Here is a 13,335-nt window from a genome sequence, read left to right as displayed (position 1 = left end):
TAGCTTGACTATATCTCCTGAGCTTAAAAACAAAAGAACTGTAAAGAAGTCTTGAACTCCACTTAACAGGTTTTTTGTTGGTAGTGGTATAGATGTCAAATATGGTAAATACTCTTAAATATATTCAGGCTTTGAATTGTGCTCCATGACTGTTTATTCCTACTCCACTACCACCCAATGTTTATTATTGTTGATGTTTTAATATCTGATAATACAATTCCCCTTTATGAATTCTCCTATTTTCTTGGTATTTTCATGTTTTTTTCCCTCTCAATGAATTTTGGAGTTAATTTTGTTTAGTTCCAAAACAAGCAAACAACAAAAAGAAGTTTAATAATATTGGGATTACCATGGGACTTGTACTAGATTTGAGATTAATTTAGTGAGAGGCCGGCGTGGTGGCTCACGCCTGTAATCCTAGCTCTGGGAGTCCGAGGCGGGTGGATCGCTCGAGGTCAGGAGTTCGAGACCAGCCTGAGCAAGAGTGAGACCCCCGTCTCTACTAAAAATAGAAAGAAATTATCTGGCCAACTAAAAATACATATACAAAAAATTAGCTGGGCATGGTGGCGCATGCCTGTAGTCCCAGCTACTCGGGAGGCTGAGGCAGTAGGATCGCTTAAGCCCAGGAGTTTGAGGTTGCTGTGAGCTAGGCTGATGCCACGGCACTCACTCTAGCCCGGGCAACAAAGTGAGACTCTGTCTCAAAAAAAATAAAAAAATAAAAAAAAAATAATAATTTAGTGAGAACTGTAGAATACTTTTAGAGTACATTATAGAGTAAGACATTTAAAATAAAACAGAGAAGAAAGAGAAACAATGTTGACTTGATGTATTCCTCTGTATTTGGATGTTTTAAGTAGTAAATGACAAAAATCTAGGTAAAGCCCAAGTTTAAGTAAAAAAGAGAATTTATTAGCTCATTTAACTGAGAAGTCCAGTGGTAAAAATAGTTTTTAGGCATGTTGGGATCCCTGAGTTCAAACAATGTCATCAGGACTTGGTCTCTGTCTTCCAGCTTGGCTTCTTTAGCTTCAATTTAGACAAACCACCATGTGGTAGCAAAGGTGACTTGTCTGCTCCTTGCTCATGTGGTCTTTAGCACCTGCAACATCAGAGGAAGAGAGTCTTTATAGTGCCAGCAAAAGTACCAGTGATAGTTCTCATTAGCCAGGTCTGGATCAAGTGTAAGAGTGGGGACAGGGTGGGGAGTGGGGAATTGGCCACATTTGAACCACACAGACTAAGGTTGTAGGGGGCGGTGGCTTCCTGAAAGGGATATGGAGCAACCAAAAAGCAGGAGTTGTACATTGTAATACCTATTTATCTATAAAAAGAGGATTTTAAAGCAACATGTCTAATACTATTTTTCAGCATATGAAAAGTTATTTGGGGGCTATATAAAAGTGTAAAGAAACCAGGTTATCAAAATATGTTGAGAGAGATTAAAAAATTACCTTTGTTATTGAATAATATTTGCTAGAATTATAATGCTGATTCTTGACAAATGACTCTTCCCTCATTTCTTGATCTCATTACTGTTTAGATTCTCCCAAATCTTGCTTCATAAATTCATCCTGTTTTGCAACTTAATCTTTCCTTCTCTTTTTTTCTTTTTTTTTCTCTTTTTCTTTTGGTCTTCTGTACTTTAACAGATGCAAATAATCTCTCCTTCTCTTCTAGTTTTTTTCCTCTGCTTCTAAGGAACCCCATTCTCTACCTCCCTAAACAAATCAACAAGCCTCTCAATTCTACTGCACTTTTAAGCTCTTCTCCTTATATTTATTTGCCAAAAATAAATAAATTGCTTAAAGTCATCAATTATTTCCTTAAACACCACATCCAATGGCCTTGGATCCTCCTTGATAGCTTGCTGTCTCTGTAGTATTTGACAATGCTGACTGATGTTTCTTTTTTGAAACCTGGATTCTTAATTCCTATGAAACTCACTCTCCTGATGTTTCTCTTAGGGTTTCTGATAACTTTTTCCCTGTTTACTTTTTTTACATGTGGGTGATCAAGGTTGCTGCTTCAAACTGTTTCACTATTCACACTTTTTCTTTGCAGTTCCAAACACTTCTTACTTTCAACAGAAGGCTATACATCTTCTATTTAGCTGCTTCTGATCCGTTCCTCTCAACATCTCTGTGATCCAATACTAACTATCCATTATCAAGACACAGCTTAACTTCCACAAAATTTTTTCTCTTCTGAATCCCCTGGTGTTTTTTTTTTTTTGGTAAAGTGGCACTACTTATAAACTTGTATTAGTTATTTATGTATAAGACTTGTCTTACTTCCTGGCTTGTAAGCTTCTTTTTAGAAGATTTTCTAATTCAACTCTGTGTCATATTGTAAAGCACAGTGCCTTCTATTTATTCATTCATTTATTCAACACACATTAAGCACTGGCCCATGTATTGTGCTAGGTGATGGGTAAGTGGTGAAAAAAAACTGTGGTTTCTGTCCTCATAGGGTTTAAAATCTTGTGAAATAACAAACACATATTGTGATATATGTTCAATAAAACTTTATTGAAAGAATGAATCTTATGTCTTTAACTCCTCTTTTATCTTTTTCCCCCAAATTACTGTCTTATATTCCTGTACCCTTACCCCTGATAAGTCTCACACGTTTCTCAAACTCAACAGCTGAATTTGATTCATGTGCTGTGGACACATATCAATGATAAGTTTTCCCCATGTTCAAGAAACTCACAGTCAAGCACCTTCTCTCCCCAAACCTTCTGCTGACTTTAGTATTTCTATTAATGTTGCCACCTCCTCCTCATTCCCCAGGGGAAATCTTGATATTCTTTTTGATTTCTTCCTCTTTCTTCATATTTAATTCTTTTCATTCAAATGCTTACCACTCTTGTGTAGGCCCTTCCACCTATAGCAGAAGTTGAAAATTAGTGACCCATAACTGTATCTAGCCAGCAGAGGAGTTTTGTTTGTTCTGTCTAATATTCTGTTTTTTTTTTTTAGACAGAGTCTCGTTCTGTTGCCCGGGCTAGAGTGCTGTGGCGTCAGCCTAGCTCACAGCAACCTCAAACTCCTGGGCTCAGGTGATCCTTCTGCCTCAGCCTCCCAAGTAGCTGGGACTACAGGCATGCGCGACCATGCTCAGCTAATTTTTCTCTATATATTTTTAGCTGTCCATATAATTTCTTTCTATTGTTAGTAGAGACGAGGGTTTCGCTCTTGCTCAGGCTAGTCTCGACCTCCTGACCTCGAGCGATCCACCGCCTTGGCCTCTCAGAGTGCTAGGATTACAGGCGTGAGCCACCGCCTGGCCTGTTCTGTATAATATTCTTAAAAATATAGTTTTCCTGTTTCTCCCAAAAAATCAGAGGATCTGGCAACACTGGGTCCTTATTCTTGCAAGAATTGACTGGAGTTTTAGAGGGGACATCTCTAAACTCTACCACTCTATCCTCTATCACTCCTTGTTTTTCTTATATTGTCCCTTTCCCCATTTATGAAAACTTCTTAGCCTCTAATCGAGGCATTTGAATTTGCAATCTCTGGCCTATATGATCACAGAATGTTAGTACTGGAAGAGATATTAAGAGATCATGTTGTCCAACAGTCTTCATCTTCTTTCTCCTCCTCTTTCCACCCTTTAAGAGATGGGGAAATAGAGATCCAAAGAACTTATATTGCCCGATCAATTTCACATAGCTAATGTGTAACAGGATTCTATCATATGTCATCAGACCCCTCCCTCACCTTGATGGGTTAAGTCCCCAATCTAGTCCTAGTGTCAACACCCCCAACCCCAATGTTCTTATAGGGAATTTTCAGGTTCAAGGTCTCCGTGTTTAAAGCTCAGTTTTATCAGGTCCACTATGCCCTGAGGCCTGAGACCTTTATCAGATAAGCTATACCCTAAGTGAAGTGAACTTTCCTGGGAAGTTCTAGAAGATTATGACTCTTAAAAAACAGCTTAAACCAATGACTCCTGTATAAAAAAGATAAAACTTACTAGACTGGCATTGTTATAATGTCCTTAAAAATCTGTCTCTAGTCTTTCCAGACTTATTCTCTAGTGCTCACTTGCATATATCTCATATTCCCAGGAATTTTGTGTGTGTGTGCTGTATCCAAAACATACCCTATGCTTTTCCAACCTTTTTGATTCATTTGGTGTTGCTCTGTCCACCTCAATCTTCTTCAATCTCTGCCTGACAAAACTTTTTTCATCCTTTAAAATACCTGAATGCTATCTCTTCCATAAAGTAGGGTACCTAGTTAAGAAAATGGTTTGCATGGGACAGACTTGGTTTGAAATCCTGGCTCTATCCTCTACCAGCCATGTGACCTTGGCCAATTTATCTAATCTCTGTAAACCTCAGTTTCTTCATCTGTAAATGGGAAATAGTATCTCCTTTTACACATGGTTGTTTTGAGAATTATTTCCTTATGAGAACCATGGGAGAAATTTTTTGCAGGCTTTTATACAAAAACTATGCTTCTCTTAAGCAACTTAAAAAAAAAATCTTTTTTTTTTTTTTTTTTTGAGACTGAGTCTTGTTCTGTCATCTGGTCTAGAGTGCCATGGCATCAGCCTAGCTCATAACTACCTCTAACTCCTAGGCGCAAGCAATCCTCCTGCCTCAGCCTCCCGAGTAGCTGGGACTACAGGCACCTACCACCATGCTCAGCTAATTTTCTATTTTTAGTAGAGATGGGGCCTCACTCTTGTTCAGGCTGGCGTCGAACTCCTGACCTCAAGCGATCCTCCCACCTCAGCCTCCCAGAGTGCTAGGATTACACATGTGAGCCACCTCACCCAGCCCTTTGCTTTAGTAGTTAGGAGACTCAGAGCCCAATTTGTGGTAGCCTCTAGCAATTACACAGGACCTTTAGGCATAAATTTTTTTTAGCAGTATTAACATATCTTTGACTTTATTTTGTCTTCCAATTACCTTTCGCCTCGATTTTCTCTTCCAATCATTTTCTCCTATTATAGCGTGCATCTTTTTTAAACATACTCAATCTTTTGTGAGAGTGGTGAGACATCAATAAATAATACACATCTATAAAACACATTCTAAAAAATAGTTCTTAAAGCTTAGTAAAGCTTCCTATTTCCTTTGATCTCCTGCTTCACAGAGCATCATCTACTTAAAGGCTACCAGGGAGGCACTTCTCCAACTTCCTATCTCACTTATAAGCTTATCTGCAACTTTATTTATTTATATTTCAAAGTGTTACAGGGACACGAATATTTTTGGTTACATGGATCAGTTTTATAATGCTTGAGTCATGGCTATAAGTGTGGCTGTCACCCAGGTATATTGTTCATTGTACCCATTAAGTAGGTTATCACCCATTCCCATCTCCCCTTCCCTGCATCTTTAAAATAATATTTTACTTGTCCTTAGAAAACATATTTATCACATAGAATACAGATAAGCAAAAAGAATAGCTAAAAAACAAACAAACAAAACACTCTGTGGTAAGGCCCACTGTATACGCTGCTTTCATAACTTATTTTTCTCTTTTAACAATGTACTTTACAAATCTTTCTTTATCATTAGTCTTCTACATCATCATTTTTATGGTTCAAAGCATCCTACTGATTGTCTACCATGGTAGTCAATCAGACCGCACCTCCACATTCCCTTCCTAGAAAACTTGAGGATGCTCTTACTTCAACTAAGGTGAATAAACTTAACTGAAACAATGTTATCCATGTCTAAGAAGCGTGAGCATAATATATTTAACCTATCTTTTGTCGGTGGACAATGCTACAATGAACTCTAGCCAGCTCAACATATATGTTCAGTTTTGAGTATTGCCTTTTGAGAATTTCCTAGAGGTATATTTGCTTAGTTAAAGTATGTATGCATTTTAAGGATTTTGATACAGAATTCTAAAATGCCTGGCAGGGGCAGGATATGTGCCAATTACTATTCCCACCTGCAATGCCTTTTCCACTGAATCCTTGCCCAACACAAATATTTTGTTGATAATCTTTGACAATTTAACAGGCATCTAATATGCCATTTATATTTATTACTAATGTGGCTGAACACACCTATTTATTGGCCATTTGTGTATATATATCTTTTGATATATTTTTGTTGCTCTTTTGTAATAGTTCTTTAATTGTTATCAACACCCACATCCACTTTGACATCCTTTTTCCAGTTCCACTTCCAATACAAACTAATTTAGGTACCTGATCTATGAATCCCATCTCCTCTTATTTATTTAGGGAGTCAGTCAGTTATCCTCTTTTTTGGCAGTATCTTTAATCTCTTCCTATCACTGTTTTTTTTTCATGTACTAATAAACATCATTCTCTCCTCCTTAAAGAAAAATTCCAATTTCTTTCTTTCACTTGCCATTTTCCTCTGGCTACTGACCTTCTCTTTTTTCCTTTACAGCCAAACTTCTTGAAAGAATTGTCTCCACATGCTGCATCCACTTCATCTCTGTCTTTTCAATTCCCTGCAAACAGATTTACATTAAGGTCTTCAATGACTTCATTGTTGCTAAGATTTTAATAACAAAATTATATTATATATCTCTCTATAAAAGCAGGATACAAAATGGTTATCCCCAAATCAACTCAACTATGTCAAAAATATTTATGCAGAGAAGAAAAATTGATAGGTAATACAAGAAAATTTTAAGTTACTTCTGTGTACCTGGATGAATTTTATTTTCTTCTTTTTTATTTTTTCATTTTCCATAATTTAAAAAACAAACACATTAGAGCACATTGCAATGTATATTAGAAGCTCAACTTACATTTTCTAAAAGGAGGCAGAAAACAAGAGAAGAGACAGTGAGGAGCTACTGGGCCACACTTCATTTACTCTAAAGGACTGACTCAAAGAAAAACAAGAGGGCGCGACCAGATCCCCAGGTCCGGCAGTTCTATCGCGGAGAACCACTGGATAACCTCCTGATAGAACAATCTTCTTTTAAGAGGGTTCTCATGACCCTTTCGCTCATCCTAAAAGGCCTCTGAGCATCTCAGCCCCTCTAGCTAGCGGTTCCAAACCGCAGATAACTGTCAAGCGCCTCCGGTTGCCCTGGTAACAGCCAACCATCTCAATCTCGCCATCGTAACTCTTCCCAGAATACTGCGCGCCTTCGCTCTTCACTTCCGGGTTGAAGGGCTGAATCCTTCCGGAAGGAGGTGCTTGCCTATGACGGTGCGTTTCCTGGTTGCGTGGGATTACTAGACAGAGTGCGGTATATTTTTGGGGAGGGCAGTGGAGACTGTTTTGTTGTTTCCCAACATTTAAAATGACTGCAAGGCTAAGGAAAGGCTTTAATCTCACGAAATTTTTGTTGGCCTTTGATAAATAGATTCGACGTTAGTGATTGAAAAGCTGAAAGGTGCTTATGTTAGCTTTATTTAGCTATTCCATAATATAGACATATTTGAAAACATGTACACTATAAACATATACAACCTTTATTTGCCAATTAAAATAAACATAGCATTAAATGTTAAAAATCTGTGAAGTGACAATACAGAAATGAATTTTTGAAATTAAAATGTTTTATTTGGCAAGAAAATTAATTTGGGGCATACATGTAGATGAGGTGCTATTTGGTATGTCTGAAGAATAAAGAGGATTAGAGGTTTTCTAAGAAGGAGAAATATTACATATTCTTCAGGAAAGTTTATTGGCACTATAAAGTTTTGGGGAGTTGGCAAGCTCTGATTGGTGAGTGACTGCGGTGAGTGAAATTAGAGTTGTAGCAGGTTGTTTTACTAGTCATTAGATAAAATTGGTTGTAGGTTATAGTAGGCAGTTTTAGCAGTCAGGATTATAGAGAATTATATATTTGGAGCAATGTTTTGTGACCTGAGTGTTTTTTCCCCCTGGCTTCTCAACTGTATTTTAGTTGGGTATGCCAAGAATGACTCAATTTGGATGATCAACTTGCATGTTTTTTTGGATCAAGATCTTTTTGTAAGTATCACTGAATAATAATTATTATTATTTTAAAGACAAGGTTTCCCTGTGTTGCCCAGGCTGGAGTGCAGTGGTGCGATCTTTGAATAGCTCACTGCATCCTTGAACTTCTGGGTTTAAGGGATCCTCTTGCCTCAGTCCCCTAAGTAGTGGGAACTACAGGCTGGTGAAACCATGCCCGGGTAATTTTTTTTATTTTTTGTAGAGACGGTGGTCTTGCTATGTTGCCCAGGCTAGTCTCAAACTCCTGGCTTCAAGCGATCCTCCTGCCTCCGTCTCCCAAAATGCTGATTAATTATTTTGTATTGAGGTTTAATTGTCTTTTGGTGTTGGGCTGGACTTGTCTCTGTGTTCTTTGTCTCATGTTGGGGCAGGTCATGGGGCTCTATGTCAGGCATTTGGACTATATTTGAGTAACAAAGAGGCCAGAAGGAAAAATTTTTTTAGGGTAGGTTTGTTTGGAATCTATTATTTATTTTATTAGTCTATAGACATTATATGGGCATATATAGGCATTATAGCTTGAGGCATTGAGTTAATATTACTCTGTTAGGAAGAGTTGGTTTTATAAAGATTAGGCAGGTAATAAGAATTAAGTTTATAAATTATAATATAAAAATGAATAATAATAATAGAATAAGGCCAGGTACAGTGGCTCACACCTGTAATCCTAGCACTTTGGGAGGCCGAGGTGGGAGGATCACTTGAGGCCAAGAGTCTGAGAACAGCCAGAGCAACATGGCGAGACCTCGTTTCTACAAAAAATAAAAATAATATTAGCCAGGCATGGTGGTGTGTGACTGTAGTCCCAGCTGCTACTTGGGAGGCTGAGGCAGGAGGATCACTTGAGTCCAGGAGTTTGAGGTTGCAGTGAACTATGATCAGTCCACTGCACTCCAGCCAGGGCAAAATAGTGAGACCTTGTCTCAAAAATAAAAAATAATAGAATACATTTAGTTTGTATAATAGTTTTGAATTAAGAGCCCAATCACGTCTGTAATCCCCCCAGCAATTTGGGAGGCCAAGGTGGGAGGATCACTTGAGCCCAGGAGTTCAACACCAGGCTGGGCAACAAAGCAAGACCCCATCTCTACAAAAAAATAAAAAATTAGCCAGGCGTAGTGGTGTGCAACTGTAGTCCTAGCTGCTACTTGGGAGGCTGAGGCAGGAGGATTATTTGACCCCAGGAGTTGGAGGCTGCAGTGAGCTATGATCATGCCACTGCACTCCAGCATGGGGGACAGAGTGAGGCTCCATCTCTAGGGAAAGAAACCAAAAAAAGAAAAACTAAAGCTGAAGTCTAAAGGCAATAAATTAAATAAATTAATATGTCATGGGGAGGCAGGCATGGCACATACTTGTAATCTTAATTTCTTTGGGAGGCCGAGGTTAGAGAATCACTTGAGGCCGTGAGTTGGAGGTTTCAGTGACCTATGTTTGCACTACCGCACTTCAGCCTTGGCAACAGAGGGAGACCCTGTCTCTAAAAAATAAATAAATAAAAAAAATTATTTTAGTAAAGTCTGTATGGTATTTTTCTGATTTTAATTTTTTTATCTTTGAAGATAAAAATGTCTTTTTTTTTAGTATAGGGCAGTTTTCTTTATATGGGAATTTTATCTTTGTTTTTAAAAAAGCATGAAGGTTAAAATGATTTATGAAAATATTTGTTAGTTTTTAAGTGTTTTATTTAAATAGCATGTCAGAATAGTTGAGGAGTTTTGTAAAAGAGTTAAGAGAAGGGTAAAGAGGAGGAATTGTAAGGGGAGCAGAAAGTTCTAAAGAGGAAAGTGTTTAAGACAGTATTTTATAATAAGACAATCTTTGAGTCCTGAATGTTTTGGTTTTTTTAGTCTTAAGGTATTAGTGAGATATATATTTTATTGGGAGTGTGTGCTTTTATAGCCCCATGTTTTAGTTTAGTTTAAAGTATAATAGACTTTGAATAATCTTTATAATGTTTGAATATGTTATTAGTTGGAGTCAGAAAATATTTTGTCATGTCTTAAATTTTGAAAGCCCATTTTGTGGGTGCTCTGGTTTGATGTCAGATATACAAGAGTCAGTTAAATGCAAGTGCTGAATATGTAAAGGCCAAATAAATGTAAGTGCAGATGGAAAATAAAGTGTATCTTTACGAAGATAAGTTGCCTCCTCCAACTGAAGGGAAAAGGAAAGATAACTCGACCCAAAGGGAAAAAAATCTCTTCACCCAGACCCACAGCCCAGGTCTGCAAAGAGAAGAGTCCTCCCAAGTAGGAGATTTCCCAACCAGAGCAGACAGGAAGGGGGAAGACCCCTCCCCACTAAGTCCCAAATAAAACAGAACTTGACCAAAATTGAGAGTTCAGTCCAAGAGAGACTCACTCAGGGAAAAAGAGGTGACCAGTGGAAGCAGGGCCTCAAGGGGCACCAGTGTGAGCACCTCATGGTCTGGTTCCAAGGGCTGGTGATTTTCTCCAAGGTGAGCGTCAGCTTTGGAACTCTGCATCTGACACCAACTATGTCAAAATCAAATCAAATTTAGAGACAAATGTCTGAAATTAAAATGTTTTATTTGGGAAGAAAGAATTGTAATTTGGGGCATATATGCAAACTGGGATGTCTGTAGAAGAAAAGAGAGGGTGAGAGGTTTTATGAAAAGGAGATATGTTATGTATTGTTTTTCAAGAAAGTTTATTGGCACTAGTAAGGTTTTGGGGAGCTGGCGAATTCTGACTGGTGAATGATGGTGGTGGGTAAAATTAGTTTTAGTGTTATAGCAGATTGTTTTAGTAGTCATAGATAAAATTAGTTTTAGGTGATAGCAAGCAGTTTCAGCAGCCAGGCTTGCAGAGAATTATTAATATATTCTTGGAGCAATATTTTGCACTCTGAGTGTTTTTTCTCTCTGGCATCTTGGCTCTGTTTTAGTTGGATATGACAAAAATGGCCCAATTTATGTGATCAGCTGAACGGTGGTAAACATTTAAAAATTATATGTAACCTCATTTGTTACTGTGATAGATTTAAATGACTTTAAATAACTTATTTCCTATAAAAAAGCAATTATTTTCATTTTTGAAGATGAAGGCAAGCAAAAAACAAAACAAAACAAAACAAAAAACCCACAAAAACACCACAAAACCTCCAAATCCCATTCACCCAGAGATAACCGCTGTGAACACTTTGGAGCAGTTTTCCAGACACTTTCTATGCACAAAGTAAATAAAAATTCAAAATGGTATCATAATGTATATGCTGTTTTGCAACTTAAAAAAACTTTTAATGAACGTATTTAATGAAAAAAAGGACACTTATGTTTGCATGCACTCCATTATGCCTCTTTTGGACATTTAAACAGTTTATGTCCTTTTTGCTCTTAATTAGTGCTGCAGTGGAGAAAGGAAAATCCTTACAGCTAAATCTTTGCCCATGCTCTCACTTCTTTGTGGTAATTACTTTTCTCTTTTAGACTCATTTGTATTTGTACTTCTTTATATCTCCCCTAATGCCTTCTCATTCCACCCCTAAGTCTTTATACTGTTTGTGGATGAAGCTGCACATGGCATGTAAAGCCCACTCAACTTTTAAGTTTGTCTTTCTGATTATAAAGGTAATAATAATGCCTATTGCCGAACATTAGAAAAATTAAGAATATAATAAAAATATTCCAATACCTAGACAACTATTTTTGCTATGAATCTTTTTTCCCTCTCTGTTCCTTCAGCAGTAAGTATTAAAGTGTTAGCTAATTTGGTAGGGAAATATTGCAGCTTTTGATTTGTGCTTTTTTGCTTATTCTTGTAGCTGAATAATATTTCAAATATATTTAAAATGTTTATAGGCTGTGGTCCACTCTGGGCCCTGCCTTCTTCATCTAGCCTTCCTTCAGTATTCCAAGCTAATTACATTAAATTGTAATGGTTTAGTTTTCCATATGTGGACATTTTAATTCTCCAGATTGAAAGCTGGTTGTGTGGTCCTGGATTTAATTTTGCTGAGCCTGCTTTCTTTATTTGCAAATTAGGGATAATAAAACTTATTATGCTGGGTTGTAGTGAGATTAGAAATAATGTACCCAAGGTGTGTTCAATAAAAAGTAGCAACTTTTTTTTTAACTTCTACCTTTAGCAATCTGTGTACATAGGTGTTCATATTTTTATATTTCAAATGAATAAATAATCCCGGCATCCCACCCAATTTAGATATTTATTGAGCATCTATGACACATGAGGTACTGTTCATAATCCTTGAGGCCTTGTGAGCCTGTATTATTCAGAGGTGTTTCCTAGAAGTAAACCATATGCTGCTGTTCAACTTCAGCAATTTTCTTATTCATCTGTTTCCTCAGTCTTTTACCACCCTGCCTGGTCCATTAGTATGTGCTGAATAAATGTGTGAGCTGAGCTGTATATTAATAATTTAGTGAGAATTAGACAGGTGTGGTAGTGTGTGTCTGTAGTCCCAACTACTCGGGAGGCTGAGGCAAGAGGATCAATTAAGCCTGGGAGTAGGAGGCTGCAGTGAGCTGTGATGATGCCACTGCACTCTAGCTGGGGCAACAAAGCAAGACCCTGTTTCAAAAAAAAAAAAAAAAAAATTAGTGGGAAAAGAGAAACACACAAATTATATAAAGCCTGGCAGGCTGTGATGAAAGTGATAACAGGTACAAAGTACTTTGTACATTGGGAGATCAGGAGACATTAATTTTGATTAAGATATCTGGAAATACGCCGTGGAGTAGGTAGATTTGACATGGGCCCCAATCATAGGGACTGAGGAAAGGGGGTTAAAGATGGAAGTAACAGTATGAATTAAGGCTTGAAGGTAGAAGTAAACAGGGTGTGTGTTGCTATCAGAGAGTTATTTGGGGTGGCAAGAGAGTAGGGTGGCGAATGAGTCCAGATGAGGCAGAAAAAAAGTAGTTGGGTCCTATATTTTAAGGATTTTGATGTGACAGTCATTCTTTATAATTAGTTTTCAAACGTTTCTGAAAAACACTGCTTTCAATATGGCCTGGGGCATCCTTGGGTAGAGTGGATCAGAGGGACAGCAAGGGTCACGAAAGTGGGGGGCCGCTGGGAAAGGCAGGGAGTGGGAGGATGGTAGAGACCTTCAGTGGCAGGAGGAGACTTAGTGGCTAGTATTGGCCAGGAGGTGAGGAAGTGTCCACGAGAAGGCGGGACACCCTTAGCAGCTCAGCAGGCAGGAGGCTGCAGAACGACGTTTATGGGGCCTGGCGACTCAGGCCGAGGAGCAGCAGAGACGTCCACAGAAGCACAGGTGTCACCTGCGAAGTAATCGCCAGGTCCAGCTCCACCCGCCGGCAGCCCGCCCAGCGTCCAACCGCGCGTCTCTCACCCCGCCCATCCTTCTCTCCCCGCTCCTGGCCCCGCCCCGCGCCT

General features: G+C 38.3%; 2 long non-coding RNA genes across 2 annotated transcripts; one reads left to right on the top strand and one right to left on the bottom strand.

Annotated features, from left to right (window-relative positions):
* Nucleotides 1-893: 893 nt before the first annotated feature.
* On the bottom strand, nucleotides 894-7,104 carry LOC123639580. Its single transcript, XR_006735768.1, has 3 exons — nucleotides 6,765-7,104; nucleotides 6,377-6,461; nucleotides 894-1,105 (listed from the first exon to the last, which is right to left on the bottom strand). It is a non-coding gene; the product is annotated as an uncharacterized LOC123639580 (long non-coding RNA).
* Nucleotides 7,105-7,137: 33 nt separating this feature from the next.
* Nucleotides 7,138-13,332, top strand: LOC123639581. Its single transcript, XR_006735769.1, has 3 exons — nucleotides 7,138-7,174; nucleotides 7,878-7,945; nucleotides 13,088-13,332. It is a non-coding gene; the product is annotated as an uncharacterized LOC123639581 (long non-coding RNA).
* Nucleotides 13,333-13,335: the final 3 nt, after the last annotated feature.

Source organism: Lemur catta, chromosome 6, assembly GCF_020740605.2.
Source record: "Lemur catta isolate mLemCat1 chromosome 6, mLemCat1.pri, whole genome shotgun sequence".
Lineage (NCBI taxonomy): Eukaryota > Metazoa > Chordata > Mammalia > Primates > Lemuridae > Lemur > Lemur catta.
This window is presented reverse-complemented; position numbering and strand designations above follow the sequence as displayed.